This window comes from Pongo abelii, chromosome 5, assembly GCF_028885655.2.
Source record: "Pongo abelii isolate AG06213 chromosome 5, NHGRI_mPonAbe1-v2.0_pri, whole genome shotgun sequence".
Lineage (NCBI taxonomy): Eukaryota > Metazoa > Chordata > Mammalia > Primates > Hominidae > Pongo > Pongo abelii.
In genome coordinates this window covers 106464539-106484163 of record NC_071990.2, presented here as the reverse complement: position 1 = coordinate 106484163, position 19625 = coordinate 106464539, and positions in this window count along the sequence as shown.

The window sequence follows — 19625 nt, the reverse complement described above, 5'->3', positions numbered from 1 at the left end:
CACTCCAGCCTGGGTGACAGAGTGAGACTCTGTCTCACAAAAAAAAAGAAATCCTTCACTCTAAGATTTTTTTTTCCAGTTATCTCTTCTAAAAAGTCTATTGTTATCTCTTTTAGGTTTTCTTTAATCTACCTCGAATTTATTTTTATATGTGACTTAGGTGCAAGTCCAATTTTTTTTTGTACAAATTCACAATTGGTTGTTTTTTTTGTTTTTTGTTTGTTTGTTTGTTTGTTTGTTTGAGATGGAGTCTCACTCTATTGCCCAGGCTAGAGTGCAAATCTCGGCTCACTGAAAACTCCACCTCCCATGCTCAAGCAGTTCTCCTGCCTCAGCCTCCCAAATAGCTGGGACTACAGGCGCCCACCACCATGGCCAGGTAATTTTTGTGTTTTTAGTAGAGACGAGGTTTCACCATGTTGGCCAGGCTGGTCTCAAACTCCTCACCTCAAGTGATCCACCTGCCTTGGCCTCCCAAAGTGCTGGGATTACAGGCATGAGCTACTGTCCCTGGCCAAATTCACAATTGTTTTAACATATTTATTATATATAAGAATATAGTTGGTTTTTATATATCCATTTTATAACCAGTGGCTTCCTAAAATTTTAGTAATTGCAATCATTTATGCATAGATTTTTAAATTATATAGCTATGTAATCATCTCTCTTCATACTTCCTGAATGAATGATAAAATTTTTTCAACATATTTCCAAAAAAATTAAAATATATAATGTTTACCATTTACTATCCTAATGTGGACAAATTTATAGATTTTTATGTTAACCTTGTACTCCAGGGATAAATCAACTAGACTACAGGAGATTGTCCTTTCTATACATTGCTAATATTTTAGAATTTTGGTACCTATGTTCACAAGTTATATTAGTTAGCCATTATAACTTTCTTATCTTTTATTTTTTTAATTCCTCCTGATTGAAATTTTGTATCCTTTGACCAACATTTTCACAATCTCCCTACCTCACTCCATCCTCAGGTAGCCACCATCCTACTCTCCACTTCCATGAGTTCACCTTTTTTAGATTTCACATGTAAGTGAGATGCAGTATTTGTCTTTAAACCTAGCTTGTTTCATTTACATAATGTCCTCCAGGTTCATCTATGTTTTCATATATGACAGGATTTCCTGCTGTTTGGAGGCTGAATAGTATTTCATCCTGTATAAATACCATATTTTGTTTCCCCATTCATGTGTTGATGAAAATTTATGTTGATTCCATATCTTGGCTAATGTGAATAATGCTGCAATGAACATGGGAGTGCAGATATCGCTTCAACATACTGATTTCCTCTACTTCAGATATATCCCCAGTAATGGGATCACTGGATCAAAACATAGTTTTAATTTTAGGAAATGTCATAGTTTTCCCTAATGGCTGTAATAATTTACATTCCCACCAACAGTGCATAAGGGCTCCCTTTTTTGCACATCTTCACCAATACTTGTTATCTTGACTTTTCCATAATAGCCATCCTCACGGGTGTAAAGTGATAGCTCATTGGGGTGATCTCAATATGCATTTCCCTGGTGATTAGGGATCATGATCGTTTCTTCATATACCTGTCGGCCATTTGTATATCGCCTTTTGTGAGATGGATATTCAAGTCCTTTGCCCATCTTAAAAATAGGGTTATTTGTTTTCTTGCTATTGTTTGAGTTCCTTATATATTTTGCCTTTTTAAAAAATTTTTATTATATTTTAGGTTCTGGGGTACATGGGCACAACATGTAGGTTTGTTACATAGGTATACATGTGCCATGTTGGTTTGCTGCACACATCAACTCGTCATTTACCTTGGGTACTTCTCCTAATACTATCCCTCCCCCATCCCCCTACCCCATGACAGGCCCAGGTGTGTGATGTTCCCCGCCCTGTGTCCAAGTGTTCTAATTGTTCAATTCCCACCTATGAGTGAGAACATGCAGTGTTTGGTTTTCTGTCCTTGTGATAGTTTGCTGAGAATGATGGTTTCCAGCTTCATCCATGTCCCTGAAAAGGATGTGAACTCATCCTTTTTTATGGCTCCATAGTATTCCATGGTGTATATGTGCCACATTTTCTTAATCCAGTCTCTCATTGATGGACATCGGGTTGGTTCCAAGTCTTTGCTATTGTGAATGGTGCCACAATAAACATACATGTGCCTGTGTCTTTATAGTAGCATGATTGATAATCCTTTGGGTATATATCCAGTAATGGGACTGCTGGGTCAAATGGTATTTCTAGTTCTAGATCCTTGAGGAATCACCACACTGTCTTCGACAATGGTTGAACTAATTTACACTCCCACCAATAGTGTAAAAGCTTTCCTATTTCTCCACATCCTCTCCAGCATCTGTTGTTTCCTGACTTTTTAATAATCGCCATTCTAACTGGCATGAGGTGGTATTTCATTGTGGTTTTGATTTGCATTTCTCTGATGACCAGTGATGATGAGCATTTTTTCATCTGTCTGTCAGATGCGTAAATGTCTTCTTTTGAGAAGTGTCTGTTCATATCCTTTGCTCAATTTTTGATGGGGTTGTTTGTTTTTTTCTTGTAAATTTGTTTGAGTTCTTTGTAGATTCTGGATATTAGCCCTTTGTCAGATGGGTAGATTGCAAAAATTTTCTCCCATTCTGTAGGTTGCCTGTTCACTCTGATGGTAGTCTCTTTTGCAATGCAGAAGCTGTTTAGTTTAATTATATCTCATTTGTCTATTTTGGCTTTGTAGCCATTGCTTTTGGTGTTTTAGTCATGAAGTCCTTGCCCATGCCTATGTCATAAATGGTATTGCCTAGGTTTTCTTCTAGCGTATTTATGGTTTTAGGTCTAACATGTAAGTCTTTAGTCCATCTTGAATTAATTTTTGTATAAGGTGTAAGGAAGGGATCCAGTTTCAGCTTTCTACATATGGCTAGCCAGTTTTCCCAGCACCATTTATTAAATAGGGAATCCTTTCCCCATTTCTTGTTTTTGTCAGCTTTGTCAAAGATCAGATGGTTGTAGATGTGTGGTGTTATTTCTGAGGCCTCTGTTCTATTCCATTAGTCTCTATCTCTGTTTTGGTACCAGTACCATGCTGTTTTGGTTACTGTAGCCTTGAAGTATAGTTTGAAGTCAGGTAGCGTGATGCCTCCAGCTTTGTTCTTTTGGCTTAGGATTGTCTTGGCAATGTGGGTTCTTTTTTGGTTCCATATGAACTTTAAAGTCGTTTTTTCCAATTCTGTGAAGCAAGTCATTGGTCGCTTGATGGGGATGGCATTGAATCTATAAATTACCTTGGGCAGTATGGCCATTTTCACAATATTGATTCTTCCTATCCATGAGCATAGAATGTTCTTCCATTTGTTTGTGTCCTCTTTTATTTCATTGAGCAGTGGTTTGTAGTTCTTGAAGAGGTCTTTCACATCCCTTGTTAGTTGGATTCCTAGGTATTTTATTCTCTTTGTAGCAATTGTGAATGGGATTTCATTCATGATTTGGCTCTCTGTGTGTTATTGGTGTATAGGAATGCTTGTGATTCTTGTACATTGATTTTGTATCCTGAGACTCTGCTGAAATTGCTTATCAGCTTAAGGAGATTTGGGGATGAAACAATGGGGTTTTCTAAATATACAATCATGTCATCTGCAAACAGGGACAATTTGACTTTCTCTTTTCCTAATTGAATACCCTTTATTTCTTTCTCCTGCCTGATTGCCCTGGCCAGAACTTCCAACACTATGTTGAATAGGAGTGGTGAGAGAGGGCATCCCTGTCTTGTGCCAGTTTTCAAAGGGAATGCTTCCAGTTTTTGCCCATTCAGTATGATATTGGCTGTAGGTTTGATCTTATTATTTTGAGACACATCCCATCAATACCTAGTTTATTGAGAGTTTTTAGCATGAAGTGTTCTTGAATTTTGTTGAAGGCCTTTTCTGCATCTGTTGAGATAATCATGTGGTTTTTGTCATTGGTTCTGTTTATGTGATGGAATTCATTTATTGATTTGCGTATGTTGAACCAGCCTTGCATCCCAGGGATGAAGCTGACTTGATCTTGGTGGATAAGCTTTTTGATGTGCAGCTGGATTCGGTTTGCCAGTATTTTATTGAGGATTTTCACATCAATGTTCATCAGGGATATTGGTCTAAAATTCTCTTTTTTGGTTGTGTCTCTGCCAGGCTTTGGTATCAGGATGATGCTGGCCTCATAAAATGAGTTAGAGAGGATTCCCTCTTTTTCTATTGATTGGAATAGTTTCAGAAGGAATCTATATCTCTTTGTACCTCTGGTAGAATTCGGCTGTGAATCCATCTTGTCCTGGACTTTTGTTGTTTGGTAGGCTATTAATTATTGCCTCAATTTCAGAGCCTGTTATTGGTCTATTCAGCAATTCAACTTCTTGCTGGTTTAGTCTTGGGAGGGTGAATGTCTCCAGGAATTTATCAATTTCTTCTAGATTTTCTAGTTTATTTGCATAAAGGTGTTTATAGTATTCTCTGATGGCAGTTTGTATTTCTGTGGGATCGGTGGTGATATCCCCTTAATCATTTTTTATTGCATCTATTTGATTCTTCTCTCTTTTCTTCATTAGTCTTGCTAGCGGTCTGTCAATTTTGTTGATCTTTTCAAAAAACCAGCTCCTGGATTCATTGATTTTTTTGAAGGGTTTTTTATGTCTCTATCTCCTTCAGTTCTGCTCTGATCTGAGTTATTTCTTGCCTTCTGCTAGCTTTTGAATTTGTTTGCTCTTGCTTCTCTAGTTCTTTTATTTGTGATGTTAGGGTGTCAATTTTAGATCTTTCCTGCTTTCTCTTGTGGGCATTTAGTGCTATATATTTCTCTCTAAATGTGTCCCAGAGATTCTGGTACATTGTGTTTTGTTCTCATTGGTTTTAAAGAACATCTTTATTTCTGCCTTCATTTCGTTATTTACCCAGTAGTCATTCAGGAGCAAGTTGTGCAGTTTCCATATAGTTGTGCAGTTTTGAGTGAATTTCTTAATCCTAAGTTCTAATTTGATTGCACTGTGGTCTGAGAGACAGTTTGTTGTGATTTCTGTTCTTTTACATTTGCTGAGGAGTGCTTTACTTCCAATTACGTGGTCAATTTTGGAATAAGTGTGATGTGGTGCTGAGAAGAATGTATATTCTGTTGATTTGGGGTGGAGAGTTCTGTAGATGTCTATTAGGTCTGCTTGGTACAGAGCTGAGTTCAAGTCCTGGATATCCTTGTTAACCTTCTGTCTCATTGATCTGTCTAATATTGACAGTGTGGTCTTAAAATCTCCCATTATTATTGTGTGGGAATCTAAGTCTCTTTGTAAGTCTCTAAAGACTTGCTTTATGAATCTGGGTGTTCCTGTACTGGGTGCATATATGTTTAGGATAGTTAGCTCTTCTTGTTGAATTGATCCCTTTACCATTATGTAATGGCCTTCTTTGTCTCTTTTGATCTTTGTTGGTTTAAAGTCTGTTTTATCAGAGACTAGGATTGCAACCCCTGCTTTCTTTTGCTTTCCATTTGCTTGGTAGATCTTCCTCCATCCCTTTATTTTGAGCCTATGTGTGTCTCTACACATGAGATGGGTCTCCTGAATACAGCACACTGATGGGTCTTGATTCTTTATCCAATTTGCCAGTCTGTGTCTTTTAATTGGGGCATTTAGCCCATTAACATTTAAGGTTAATATTGTTTTGTGTGGATTTGATCCTGTCATTATGATGTTAGCTGGTTATTTTGTCTGTTAGTTGATGCAGTTTCTTCCTAGAATCAATGGTCTTTATAATTTGGCATGTTTTTGCAGTGGCTGGTACCGGTTGTTCTTTTCCATGTTTATTGCTTCCTTCAGGAACTCTCGTAAGGCAGGCCTGGTGGTGACAAAATCTCTCAGCATTTACTTGTCTGTAAAGGATTTTCTTTCTCCTTCACTTATGAAGCTTAGTTTGGGTGGGTATGAAATTCTAGATTGAAATTTTTTTTCTGTAAGAATGTTGAATATTCACCCCAACTCTCTTCTGGATTGTGGGGTTTCTGCTGAGAGATCTGCTGTTAGTCTGATGGGCTTCCCTTTGTGGGTAACCTGACCTTTCTCTCTGGCTGCCCTTAACATTTTTTCCTTCATTTCAACCTTGGTGAATCTGACAATTATGTGTCTTGGGGTTGGTCTTCTTGAGGAATATCTTTGTGGTGTTCTCTGTATTTCCTGAATTTGAATGTTGGCCTGCCTTGCTAGGTTGGGGAAGTTCTGGATAATATCCTGAAGAGTGTTTTCAAACTTGGTTGCATTCTCCCCGTCCCTTTCAGGTACACCAATCAAACATAGATTTGGTCTTTTCACATAGTTGCATATTTCTTGGAGGCTTTGTTCGTTGCTTTTTAGTCTTTTTTCTCTAAACTTGTCTTCTCACTTTATGTCATTATTTTGATCTTCAATCACTGATACCCTTTCTTCCACTTGATCAAATCGGCTATTGAAGCTTGTGCATGTGTCACGTAGTTCTCATGCTGTGGTTTTCAGCTCCATCAGGCCATTTAAGGTCTTCTCTATGCTGTTTATTCTAGTTAGCCATTCATCTAATCTTTTTTCAAGATTTTTAGCTTCCTTGCAATGGGTTCGAACATGCTCTTTTAGCTTGGAGAAGTTTACTATTACCAACGTTCTGAAGCCTATTTCTGTCAACTCATCAAAGCCATTCTCTGTCCAGCTTTGTTCTGTTGCTGGTGAAGAGCTGCAATCCTTTGGAGGAGAAGAGTCACTCTGGTTTTTAGAATTTTCAGCTTTTTGGCTCTGGTTTCTCCCCATCTTTGTGGTTTTATCTACACGTGGGGTTTTGGTGTGGATGTCCTTTTTGTTGATGTTGATGCCATTCCTTTCTGTTTGTTAGTTTTCCTACTAACAGTCAGGTCCCTCAGCTGCAGGTCTGTTGGAGTTTGCTGGAGGTCGACTCCAGACCCTGTTTACCTAGGTATCACCAGTGGAGGCTGCAGAGCAGCAAATATTGCAGAACAGCAAATATTGCTGCCTGACCCTTCCTCTGGAAGCTTCACCCCATAGGGGCACCTGCCTGTATGAGGTGTCTGTCAGCCCCTACTGGGAGGTGTCTCCCAGTTATGCTACACGGGGCTCAGGGACCCACTTGAGGAGGCAATCTGTTCATTCTCAGAGCTCAAATGCCATGCTGGGAGAACCACTGCTCTCTTTGGAGCTTTCAGACAGGGACATTTAAGTCTGCAGAAGTTTCTGCTGCCTTTTGTTCAGCTATGCCCTGCCCACAGAGGTGGAGTCTATAGAGGCAGTAGGCCTTGCTGAGCTGTGGTGGGCTCTGTCCAGCCGAGTTTCCCAGTTGCCTTGTTCATTTACTCAAGCCTCAGCAATGGCGGATGCCCCTCCCCACAGCCAGGCTGCAGCCTCGCTGGTTGATCTCACACTGCTGCACAAGCAGTGAGCAAGGCTCCATGGACGTGGGACCCGCAGAGCCAGGCATGGAAGAGTATCCCCTGGTCTGCTGGTTGCTAAGACTGTAGGATAAGTGCAGTATTTGGGTGGGAGTGTCCTGTTTTTCCAGGTACATTCTGTCATGGCTTCCCTTGGCTAGGAAAGGGAAATCCCCTGACCCTTTGTGCTTCCTGGGTAAGGCGATGCCCTGCCCTGCTTCAGCTTGCCCTCTGTGTGCCATACCCACTGTCCAACCAGTCCCAATGAGATGAACCAGGTACCTCAAATGGAAATGCAGAAATCACCCATCTTCTGTGTTCATCACACTGGGAGTTGAAGACTAGAGATGTTCCTATTCAGCCATCTTGGAATGGAACTTCCTTTACTTCCATATTATGCCTTTTAAGCCCTTATCAGATGTATGTTTTGTAAATGTGTCCCATTCTGTAGATTATCTCTTCACTTTTTTGATTATTTATTTTGCTGTGCAGAAGCTTTTTAGCTTGATGTAATCTCATTTGTCTATTTTTGCTTTTATCACCTGTGCTTTTGAGGTCATATCCAAAAAATCATTTCCCAGATCAATGTCATGGTCTTCTTCCCTATGTTTTCTTCTAGTAATTTATGGTTTCAGGTCTTACAGTAATATTTAAGTTTTTAGTCCATTTTGAGTTTATTTTTGTATGTGATGTGATATAAAGGTATAATTTTACTTTTCTGCATGTGGATATCCATAATCTTCATTTCTTATAATTTTAATCAGTTTTTATATTAAAGTTATGTGAACTTAATAAAATGAGTTGAAGAATAGGTCCTTTTTTCTATACTTGGGACTACTTTGTGTGAGATTGTGATTATTTGCTCCTTGAATGTTTGGTAGACTAAAAGCCATTGAGGTCTGGATTTTACTTGCTGGAAAATTTATTATTACTAAGTTATTTAATGGTTTAGGTCAATTCAGTTTTCTTTTTCTTTTTATGTCAGCTTTCGAAAGATACAGTTTTCTATAAATTTACCCATTTTACCTAAATTTTCAAATATATTGAAAATTGTATACATTTATTCAAATGTATAAAATTGTTCATAATATCCTCTTATCCTTGTGTGCCCTATCCATAGTTCTGTGCACTGTTCTATCCTAATTTTGCTTGTGTTTTCTACCTGCATTTTTCTTTTGATTAATCTTGCCAGAGTTTTATCAATTCTATGCTGCTTTTTCAAAGCAGCAAATTTGGTTTTTTAAATACTGTCAATGTATTTTTTTATTTCATTGTTTTCCTCTTTATTATACCTTTCCAGTTTAGGAAAGTTATTTTGTTGTTCTCTTCTAGCTTCACAAAATAGATGAATTGCTTGCCCTTTTTTCTTCTCTTACAATATAACCATTTAGGGCTGAGTTCTGCTTTATCTACACACCACAAGTTTTGATTTTCATTATTGTTCAGTTCTAAATATCTTATAATTTTCATTATTTTTTATTTGATGTATGGATATTTTGAAGTTGATTCCTAATTTCTCAAAATATTGGGTTCTTTTAGTTAAGAACTTCCACTTAATTTTATTGTGTTTAGCAAATACATTCTATATTATTTCAATCTTTGAAACATTTTGACATTTGCTTTCTGGTCCAGGTGTTTCTAAAATAGTCTATTTTGCTTAAAAGAATGTATAATTTGTAATTGGTAGGCAGAAAAACTATGTCAAAATGTCAATCATATTGTCCACATGATTCTTTTTCCTGATTCTTTCTGCTTGTTCTTTAATTACTAAGAGAGTAAAAGTTCCTGTTATGAATGTGGATTTGTTCCTGTTTATTGTTCTGTTGTTCTGTAATGTTTGCTTTACATTTTAGTATACTATTAGGTGTTTTCTTATGTGGTTGTGTCACTTTAATCTCCCATCAGCATTAAGAACTTAAATTATCTCCTGTATTTGTAGTCATATTTCTTATGTTTGTTTTCTAATTGAATAGGCACAAAATGGGACTTCATTGTGACCATGATTTCTATTTCCTTAATTACTAATATTATTGTTTAGCTCTGGATGTTTATTGGCCATGTATTTTCATCTCTATAAAATATTCATTTATATATTTTGTCCATTTTCCTGGGCTGTTTGTTCATTTTTCCACCAAAAAGGAAATTTATTATTTGTTTGTTTATTTGTTTGTTTTGAGACAGGGTCTCATTCTGTTGCTCAGGCTGGAGTGCAATGGCAAAATCATGGCTCACTGCAGCCTCAACCTCTTGGGCTCAAGCCATCCTCCCACTTCAGCCTCCCAAGTAGCTGGGATCACAGGTGTACACCACCATGCCTAGCTAATTTTTGTATTTTGTGTAGAGATGGGGTCTTGCCATGTTGCCCAGGCTGGTCCCCTGAGCTCAAACAATCCACCTGCCTCAGCCTCCTGAAGTGCTGGGATTACAGCAGTGAGCCACCAGGCCTGGCCAAACTGTTATTTTTTTAAGTGTAGCAAATTTTTTTTTTTCAGTTAATGTCTTGCCTTTTCACTTTCTTTAAGGTGTCCTTTGATGTCCAAAAGTTCTTTACTTTAATGCAGCCAAATTAATCAATATGTGCTTTAAGGTAATCTCTTTGTGGTTCATGTTTAAGAAAAACTTTTTAACATCAGATAAGAAAAATATCCACCTGTGTATTTGTATAAATGTCTTAAAGTTTTGCTTTTGAAATCTAAATTTCCAATTCTGTGGAGTTTGAGTATAGTGTGAGGTAGGTATACGCTTTTATTTTTTTTCCTCATGGGTAAATATTTATTCTGATTCCGCTGATTAAATAATTCCTCCATGCCCCACTAACGTGCAATAGCACCACAGTCACATATCAAAGTTCCTTGTATTTGTGCAATTGTTTTTGGCTAGTCAATTCTATTCCATTGACCAATTTTTCTCTCCTTGTTCCTGTTCATACCATCTCAATTACTATAGCTTTTTGTTAATAGAAAAAGACTCCTTCCTTCCTCAGATGTGCCTTGACAGCCCTTACTTTTTAACTTTTCATATAAATTATAGAATCAGCTTGTCAAAAATAAATAAATATGCGTTGGAACTTTAACTGTGGCTATATTGTATTTATAAATCAATTTGTGAACAATTGATGTCTCTTCAATATTAAATATAGTAATCCATGTACATGGGATATTTCTCCATATATTTAAGCCTTCTTTAGTGTCTTTCATAAAAGTATTCTAATATTCTATGGTCTTGTCTTGCACATCTTTTTTAGATTTATTTCAAGATATTTTATACTTTTAGGGAAAGTATTTTTAAAATCAATTTTTCTAATTGTTGGTGTTGTCTAGAAATGTGTATTTGACTTTTGCATGCTGAGTATATATCCAGCCACAATGCACAACTCTCTTATTTTGAATAACTTTTGGCAGATATTTTGTTCTCTAAATAAACAAACATATCATATAAAAAATAATGGCTTCATTTTCTTGTTTCTAATTGTTTAGTGCAATGTGGAGTAACAGTGGTGACAGTGGTATGTTTATTCTTCTGAGATTACACAAGAGATGCTTCTAATGTTTCTATACTTACAAATGATGTTTGTGGTAGGATTGCTTTTTTGTTCTTGTTTTTGTTTTTTGTAGTTACTTTAATCAGAGTAAGGATCTTCTATTCCTACTTTTCCTTGATATTTTTCCCATGAATGAGTATGGAATTTTATTTTCTTAATTTATAAAGATGATCGAATGGTTTCTTTCACTTTATTTAACATTTCATATTTCTCCTTGTCTTTCATATTTTCCATCTTCTTGACTCTCTGAATTGCATTTAGTGTAATTTCCTCAGAGCTACCTTTCAGTTCACTAATTCCCTTTTTAGCTAATTTTATTTAATTAATTAACTTATTTATTTTCAATTGTTAATGGTTAATTTTTGTGGGTACATAGTAGGTGTGTATATTTATGAGGTACATGAGATATTTTGATACAGGCATGCAATGCATAATCATCACATCATGGAAAATTATTATTTTGGGGATGGGTATCCATCTCCCCCAAGCATTTGTCCTTTGTGTTACAAACAATCCAATTATACTCCTTTAGTTGTTCTTAAATTTATTTATTTAGTTAGTTAGTTAGTTATTTTTTTTCTGAGACAGAGTCTCACCCTGTCCCCAGGCTGGAGTGCAGTGGCATGATCTCGGCTCACTGCAACCTCTGCCTCCTGGGTTCAAGCAGTTTTCCTGCCTCAGCCTCCCAAGTAGCTGGAACTACAGGTGCACGCCACCACACCCAGCTAATTTTTGTATTTTTGTAGAGATGGGGTTTTACCATGTTGGCCAGGATGGTCTCAATCTCTTGACCTTGTGATCCACCCACCCTGGCCTCCCAAAGTGCTGGGATTACAGGCATGAACCACCACGCCCAGACTAGTTGTTCTTAAATTTATAACTAAATTATTTGACTATAGTCACTCCATTGTGCTATTACATACTAGGTATTATTCATTCTTTCTATCTTTTTATCCGTTAACTATAATCAGCTTCCCCTTCTCCACTACTCTTCCCACTACTCTTCCCAGTCAATCATCCTTCTACCCTCTATCTCCATGTATTCAATTGTTTTGATTTTTACATCCCACGAATAAGTGATAACATGTAATGCTTGTCTTTCTGTGCCTGCCTGGCTTGTTTCATTTAACATAATGACTTCCAGTTTCATTCATATTGTTCCAAATGACACGACCTGAATAGTACTCCATTGTGTATAAGTACCACATTTTCTTTTTCCATTTATCTGTTGATGGACACTTTGGTTGCTTCCAAATCTTGGCAACTGTGAACAGTGCTGCAACAAACATGGGAGTGCAGATATCTTTTTGATATCTGATTTCCCTTCTTTTGGGTATATACCCAGCAGTGGGGTTACTGGATCATATGGTAGCTCAATTTTTTTTTTTTTTTTTTTTTTGAGATGGAGTTTCGCTTTTGTTCCCCAGGCTGGAGTGCAATGGCGCTATCTCAGCTCACTGAAACCTCCGCCTCCAGGGTTCAAGTGATTCTACTGCCTCAGCCTTCCAAGTAGCTCATATTACAGGTGCCTGCCACCACGCCTGGCTAATTTTTTTTTTTTTTTTTTTTTTTTTTTTTTTTTTTTTTTGAGATGGAGTCTTGCTGTGTCTCCCAGGCTGGAGTGTAGTGGCGCGATCTCGGCTCACTGCAAGCTCTGCCTCCCAGGTTCATGCCATTCTCCTGCCTCAGCCTCCAGAGTAGCTGGGACTACAGGTGCCCGCCACCATGCCCAGCTAACATTTTTGTATTTTTAGTAGAGACGGGGTTTCACCATGTTAGCCAGAATGGTCTCAATCTCCTGACCTCAGATGATCCACCCAACTCAGCCTCCCAAAGTGCTGGGATTACAGGCATGAGCCACTGTGCCTGGCCTTGGTAGCTCAATTTTTAGCTTTTTGAGGAGCCTCCAAACTGTTCACGATGGTTATACTAATTTACATTCCCACCAATAGTGTACTAGTGTTCCCTTTTCTCCATATCCTCACCAGCATTTGTTATTGCCTGTCATTTGAATAAAAGCCATTATAACTGAGGTGAGATGATATCTCACTGCAGTTTTGATTTGCATTTCTCTGATGATCAGTGATGTTGAACACCTTTTCACATGCCTGTTTCCAATTTGTACGTACTCTTTTGAGAAATGTCTATTCGAATCTTTTGCCCATTTTTCAGTTTGATTATTTGATTTTTTTCCTTTAGAGTTGTTTGAGCTCTGTACATATTTTGGTTTTTAATTCTTTGTCAGATGGGTAGTTTGCAAATATTTTCTCCAATTCTGTGGGTTGCCTCTTCACTTTGTTGATTGTTTTCTTTGCTGTGCAGAAGCCTTTTAACTTGACATGATCCCATTTGTCCATTTATGCTTTGGTTGCCTGTGCCTGTGGGTATTATTACTCAAGAAATTTTTGCCCAGACCAGTGACCTGGACAGTTTCCCCTATGTTTTTGTGTAGTACCTTCATAGTTTGAGGTCTTATATTGAAGTTTTAATCCATTTTGATTTGATTTTTATATGTGGCAAGAGATAAGGGTCTAGTTTCTTTCCTTTATTTTCTTTTTTCTTTTTTTCATGGAGTGAAACTCCATGAAACTCTATGCACACTGTCACCGTGGCTGGAGTGCAATCGCACAATCTCGGCTCACTGCAACCTCTGCCTCCCAGGTTCAAGCAGTTCTCCTGCCTCAGCCTCCCAAGTAGCTAGGATTACAGGCATCCGCCACCATGCCCAGCTACTTTTTGTATTTTTAGTAGAGATGCGGTTTCACTGTGTTGGCCCTGGTCTTGAACTCCTGACCTCACGTGATCCACCCACCTTGGCCTCCCAAAGTGCTGGGATTACATTCATGAGCCACTGTACCTGGCCAGGGATCTAGCTTCATTCTTCTGCATATGGACTTCCAGTTTTCCCCTGCACCATTTAATTACAAGATTGTCTTTTTTCCAGTGTATGTTCTTGGCACCACTGTTGAAAATGAGTTCATCGTAGGTGTACGGATTTGTTTCTGGGGTCTCTATTCTATTCAATTGGTCTATGTGACTGTTTTTATGCAAGTACTATGCTGTTTTGGTTACTATAGCCCTGTAGTATAATTTGAAGTCAGGTAATGTGATTCTTTCAGTTTTGTTCTTTTTGCTTCAGAGAGTTTTGGCTATTCTGGGTCTTTCATGGCTCCATATAAATTTATTATTATTATACTTTAAGTTCTAGGGTACATGTGCACAACGTGCAGTTTTGTTATATATGTATACAAGTGCCATTAACTTGTCATTTACATTAGGTGTTTCTCCTAATGCTATCCCTCCCCCATCGCCCCACCCCACGACTGGCCCCAGTGTGTGATGTTCCCTGCCCTATGTCCTAGTTTTCTCATTGTTCAATTCCCACCTGTGAGTGAGAACATGCGGTGTTTGGTTTTCTGCCCTTGCGATAGTTTGCTCAGAATGATGGTTTGGTTTCCAGCTTCATCCATGTCCCTACAAAGGACAAGAACTCATCCTTTTTTATGGCTGCATAGTATTCCATGGTGTATATGTGCCACATTTTCTTAATCCAGTCTATCATTGATGGACATTTGGGTTGGTTCCAAGTCTTTGCTATTGTAAATAGTGCCACAATAAGCATATGTGTGCATGTGTCTTTATAGTAGCATGATTTATAATCCTTTGGGTATATACCCAGTAATGGGATTGCTGGGTCAAATGATATTTCTAGTTCTAGATCCTTGAAGAATCACCACACTGTCTTCCACAATGGTGGAACTGGTTTACACCCCCACCAACAGTGTAAAAGCTTTCCTATTTCTCCACATCCTCTCCAGCACATGTTGTTTCCTGACTTTTTAATGATCGCCATTCTAACTGGTGTGAGATGGTATCCCACTGTGGTTTTGATTTGCATTTCTCTGATGACCAGTCATTATCAGGGGAACTAGCCCCCAGTATTTCAACATAGGTTCTTTTCTATTTTCTCTAAGTGTTGGCAGGTCTGAGAAATAAACAGAAAGCGTACAAAGAGATGAATTTTACAGCTGGGCCTCCGGGAGTGACATCACATATTGGTAGGACCATGATGATGACCCCGAGCCACAAAACCAGCAAGTTTTTATTAGGGATTTTAAAAGGGGAGGGGGTGTACGAACAGGGAGTAGGTCACAAGGATCACATGCTTCAAAGGGCGATAAAGATCACAAGGCAAGGCAGAATTACTGATGAGGGTCTATGTCCCACTGTGCACGTATTGTATTGATAAACATCTTAACAGGAAACAGGGTTCGAGAGCAGAGAACCAGTCTGACTAGAATTTACCAGGCTGGAATTTCCCAATCCTAGTAAGCCTGAGGGTACTGCAGGAGACCAGGGCATATTTCAGTCCTTATCTCAACCCCATAAGACAGACACTCCCAGAGCAGTTGTCGATAGACCTCCCCCTCGGAATGCATTCCTTCCCCAGGGTATCAATTATTAATATTCCCAGCGATATCTCTCCTACTCACACATCCATTTATAGGCTCTCTGCAAGAAGAAAAATATGGCTGTATTCTGCCTGACCCCACAGGCAGTCAGACATTATGGTTATCTTCCCTTGTAACCTGAAAATCACTGTTATTCTGTTCTTTTTCAGAGTGCACTGATTTCATATTGCTCAAACACACGTTTTACAATCAATTTGTACAATAGTGGTCCTGAGGTGACATACATTCTCAGCCTACAAGGATAACGTGATTAAGAGATTAAAGTAAAGACAGACATAAAAATTATAAGAGTATTATTAGGGAAGTGATACATGTCCATGAAATCTTCACAATTTATGTTCAGAGATTGCAGTAAAGACAGGTGTGAGAAATTATAAAAGTATCAATTTTAGGAAATGATAAATGTCCCTGAAATCTTCACAATTTTCCATTCAGGGTCCCTGACTTCCCGCAACAAGTGATGATGAGCATTTTTTCATCTGTCTGTTGGATGCATAAATGTCTTCTTTTGAGAAGTGTCTGTTCATATCCTTTGCTCAATTTTTGATGGGGTTTTTTTTTTTCTTGTAAATTTGTTTAAGTTCTTTGTGGATTCTGGATATTAGCCCTTTGTCAGATGGGTAGATTGCAAAAATTTTCTCCCATTCTGTAGGTTGCCTGTTCACTCTGATGGTAGTTTCTTTTGCTGTGCAAAAGCTCTTTAGTTTCATTAGATCCCATTTGTCAATTTTGGATTTTGTTGCCATTGCTTTTGGTGTTTTAGTGATGAAGTCCTTGCCCATGCCTATGTCATAAATGGTATTGCCTAGGTTTTCTTCTAGGGTTTTTATGGTTTTAGGTCTAACATTTAAGTCTTTAATCCATCTTGAATTAATTTTTGTATAAGGTGTAAGGAAGGGATCCAGTTTCAGCTTTCTACATATGGCTAGCCAGTTTTCCCAGCACCATTTATTAAATAGGGAATCCTTTCCCCATTTCTTGTTTTTGTCAGCTTCATCAAAGATCAGATGGTTGTAGATGTGTGGTGTTATTTCTGAGGCCTCTGTTCTATTCTATTAGTCTCTATCTCTGTTTTGGTACCAGTACCATGCTGTTTTGGTTACTGTAGCCTTGAAGTATAGTTTGAAGTCAGGTAGCGTGATGCCTCCAGCTTTGTTCTTTTGGCTTAGGATTGTCTTGGCAATGTGGGCTCTTTTTTGGTTCCATATGAAGTTTAAAGTAGTTTTTTCCAATTCTGTGAAGAAAGTCATTGGTCGCTTGATGAGGATGGCATTGAATCTATAAATTACCTTGGGCAGTATGGCCATTTTCACAATATTGATTCTTCCTATCCATGAGCATAGAATGTTCTTTCATTTGTTTGTGTCCTCTTTTATTTCGTTGAGCAGTGGTTTGTAGTTCTCCTTGAAGAGGTCCTTCACATCCCTTGTAAGTTGGATTCCTAGGTATTTTATTCTCTTTGTAGCAATTGTGAATAGGAGTTCACTCATGATTTGGCTCTCTGTTTGTCTTGTACTGGTCTATAAGAATGCTTGTGATTTTTGCACTTTGATTTTGCATCCTGAGACTTTGGTGAAATTGCTTACCAGCTTAAGGAGATTTGGGGCTGAGATGATGTGGTTTTCTAAATATACAATCTTGTCATCTGCAAACAGGGACAGTTTGACTTTCTCTTTTCATAATTGAATACCCTTTATTTCTTTCTCTTGCCTGATTGTCCTGGCCAGAACTTCCAACGCTATGTTGAATAGGAGTGGTGAGAGAGGGCATCCCTGTCTTGTGCCAGTTTTCAAAGGGAATGCTTCCAGTTTTTGCCCATTCAGTATGATATTGGCTGTGGGTTTGATCTTATTATTTTGAGATACATTCCATTAATACCTAATTTTTTGAGAGTTTTTAGCATGAAGGGCTGTTGAATTTTGTTGAAGGCCTTTTCTGCATCTATTGAGATACTCATGTGGTTTTTCTCATTAGTTCTGTTTATGTGATGGATTACAATTATTGATTTGTGTATGTTGACCCAGCCTTGCATCCCAGGGATGAAGCCAACTTGATCTTAGTGGATAAGCTTTTCGATGTGCTGCTGAATTCAGTTTGCCAGTATTTTATTGAGGATTTTTGCATCGATGTTCCTCAGGGATATTGGTCTAAAATTCTCTTTTTTTATTGTGTCTCTGCCAGACTTTCATATCAGGATGATGCTGGCCTCATAAAATGAGTTAGGGACGATTCCCTCTTTTTCTATCGATTGGAATAGTTTCAGAAGGTTTGGTACCAGCTCCTCTTTGTACCTCTGGTAGGATTTGGCTGTGAATCCGTCTGGTCCTGGACTTTCATTGGCTGGTAGGCTATTAATTATTGCCTCAATTTAAGAGCCTATTATTGGTCTACTCAGCGATTCAACTTCTTCCTTGTTCAGTCTTGGGAGGGTGAATGTGTCCAGAAACTTATCAATTTCTTCTAGATTTTCTAGTTTATTTGCATAGAGGTGTTTATAGTATTCTCTGATGATAGTTTGTATTTCTGTGGGATCGGTGGTGATATCCCCTTAATCATTTTTTATTGAGTCTATTTGATTCTTCTCTCTTTTCTTCTTTATTAGTCCTGCTAGCAGTCTATCAATTTTGTTGATCTTTTCAAAAAACCCACTTCTGGATTCATTGATTTTTTGAAGGGTTTTTTGTATCTCTATATCCTTCAGTTCTGCTCTGATCTTAGTTATTTCTTGCCTTCTGCTAGCTTTTGAATTTGTTTGCTCTTGCTTCTCTAGTTCTTTTAATTGTGATGTTAGGGTGTCAATTTTAGATCTTTCCTGCTTTCTCTTGTGGGCATTTAGTGCTATACATTTCCCTCTAAACACTGCTTTAAATGTGTCCCAGAGATTCTGGTACATTGTGTCTTTGTTCTCATTGGTTTCAAATAACATCTTTATTTCTGCCTTCATTTTGTTGTTTACCGAGTAGTCCTTCAGGAGCAGGTTATTCAGTTTCCATGCAGTTATGCGGTTTTGAGTGAGTTTCTTAATCCTGAGTTCTAATTTGATTGCACTGTAGTCTGAGAGACAGTTTGTTGTGATTTCTGTTCTTTTACATTTGCTGAGGAGTGCTTTACTTCCAATTATGTGGTCAATTTTGGAATAAGTGCGATGTGGTGCTGAGAACAATGTATATTCTGTTGATTTGGGGTGGAGAGTTCTGTAGATGTCTATTAGGTCTGCTTGGTGCAGAGCTGAGTTCCAGTTCTGGTTATCCTTATTAATCTTCTGTCTCATTGATCTGTCTAATATCGACAGTCGGGTCTTAAAGTCTCCCATTATTATTGTGTGGGAATCTAAGTCTCTTTGTAGGTCTCTAAAGACTTGCTTTATGAATCTGGGTGTTCCTGTACTGGGTGCATATATGTTTAGGATAGTTAGCTGTTCTTGTTGAATTGATCCCTTTACCATTATGTAACGGCCTTCTTTGTCTCTTTTGATCTTTGTTGGTTTAAAGTCTGTTTTATCAGAGACTAGGATTGCAACCCCTGCTTTCTTTTGCTTTCCATTTGCTTGGTAGATCTTCCTCCATCCCTTTATTTTGAGCCTATGTATGTCTCTGCACATGAGATGGGTCTCCTGAATCCAGCACAGCAATGTTTCTTCAATCTTTATCAAATTTGCTAGTCTGTGTCTCTTAATTGGGGCATTTAGCCCATTTACATTTATGGTTAATATTGTTTTTTGTGAATTTGATTCTGTCGTTATGATGTTAGCTGGCTATTTTGCCCATTAGTTGATGCAGTTTCTTCCTAGCATCAATGGTCTTTATAATTTAGCATGTTTTTGCAGTGGCTGGTACCGTTTGTTCCTTTCCATTTTTATTGCTTCCTTCAGGAGCTCTTGTAAGGCAGGCCTGGTGGTGACAAAATCTCTCAGCATTTGCTTGTCTATAAAGCATTTTCTTTCTCCTTCACTTATGAAACTTAGTTTGGCTGGATATGAAATTCTGGGTTCAAAATTCTTTTCTTTAAGAATGTTGAATATCGACCCCCCACTCTCTTCTGGCTTGTAGAGTTTCTGCTGAGAGATCCGCTGTTAGTCTGATGGGCTTCCCTTTGTGAGTAACCTGACCTTTCTCTCTGGCTGCCTTTAACCTTTTTTCCTTCATTTCAACCCTGGTGAATCTGATAATTATGTGTCTTGGGGTTGCTCT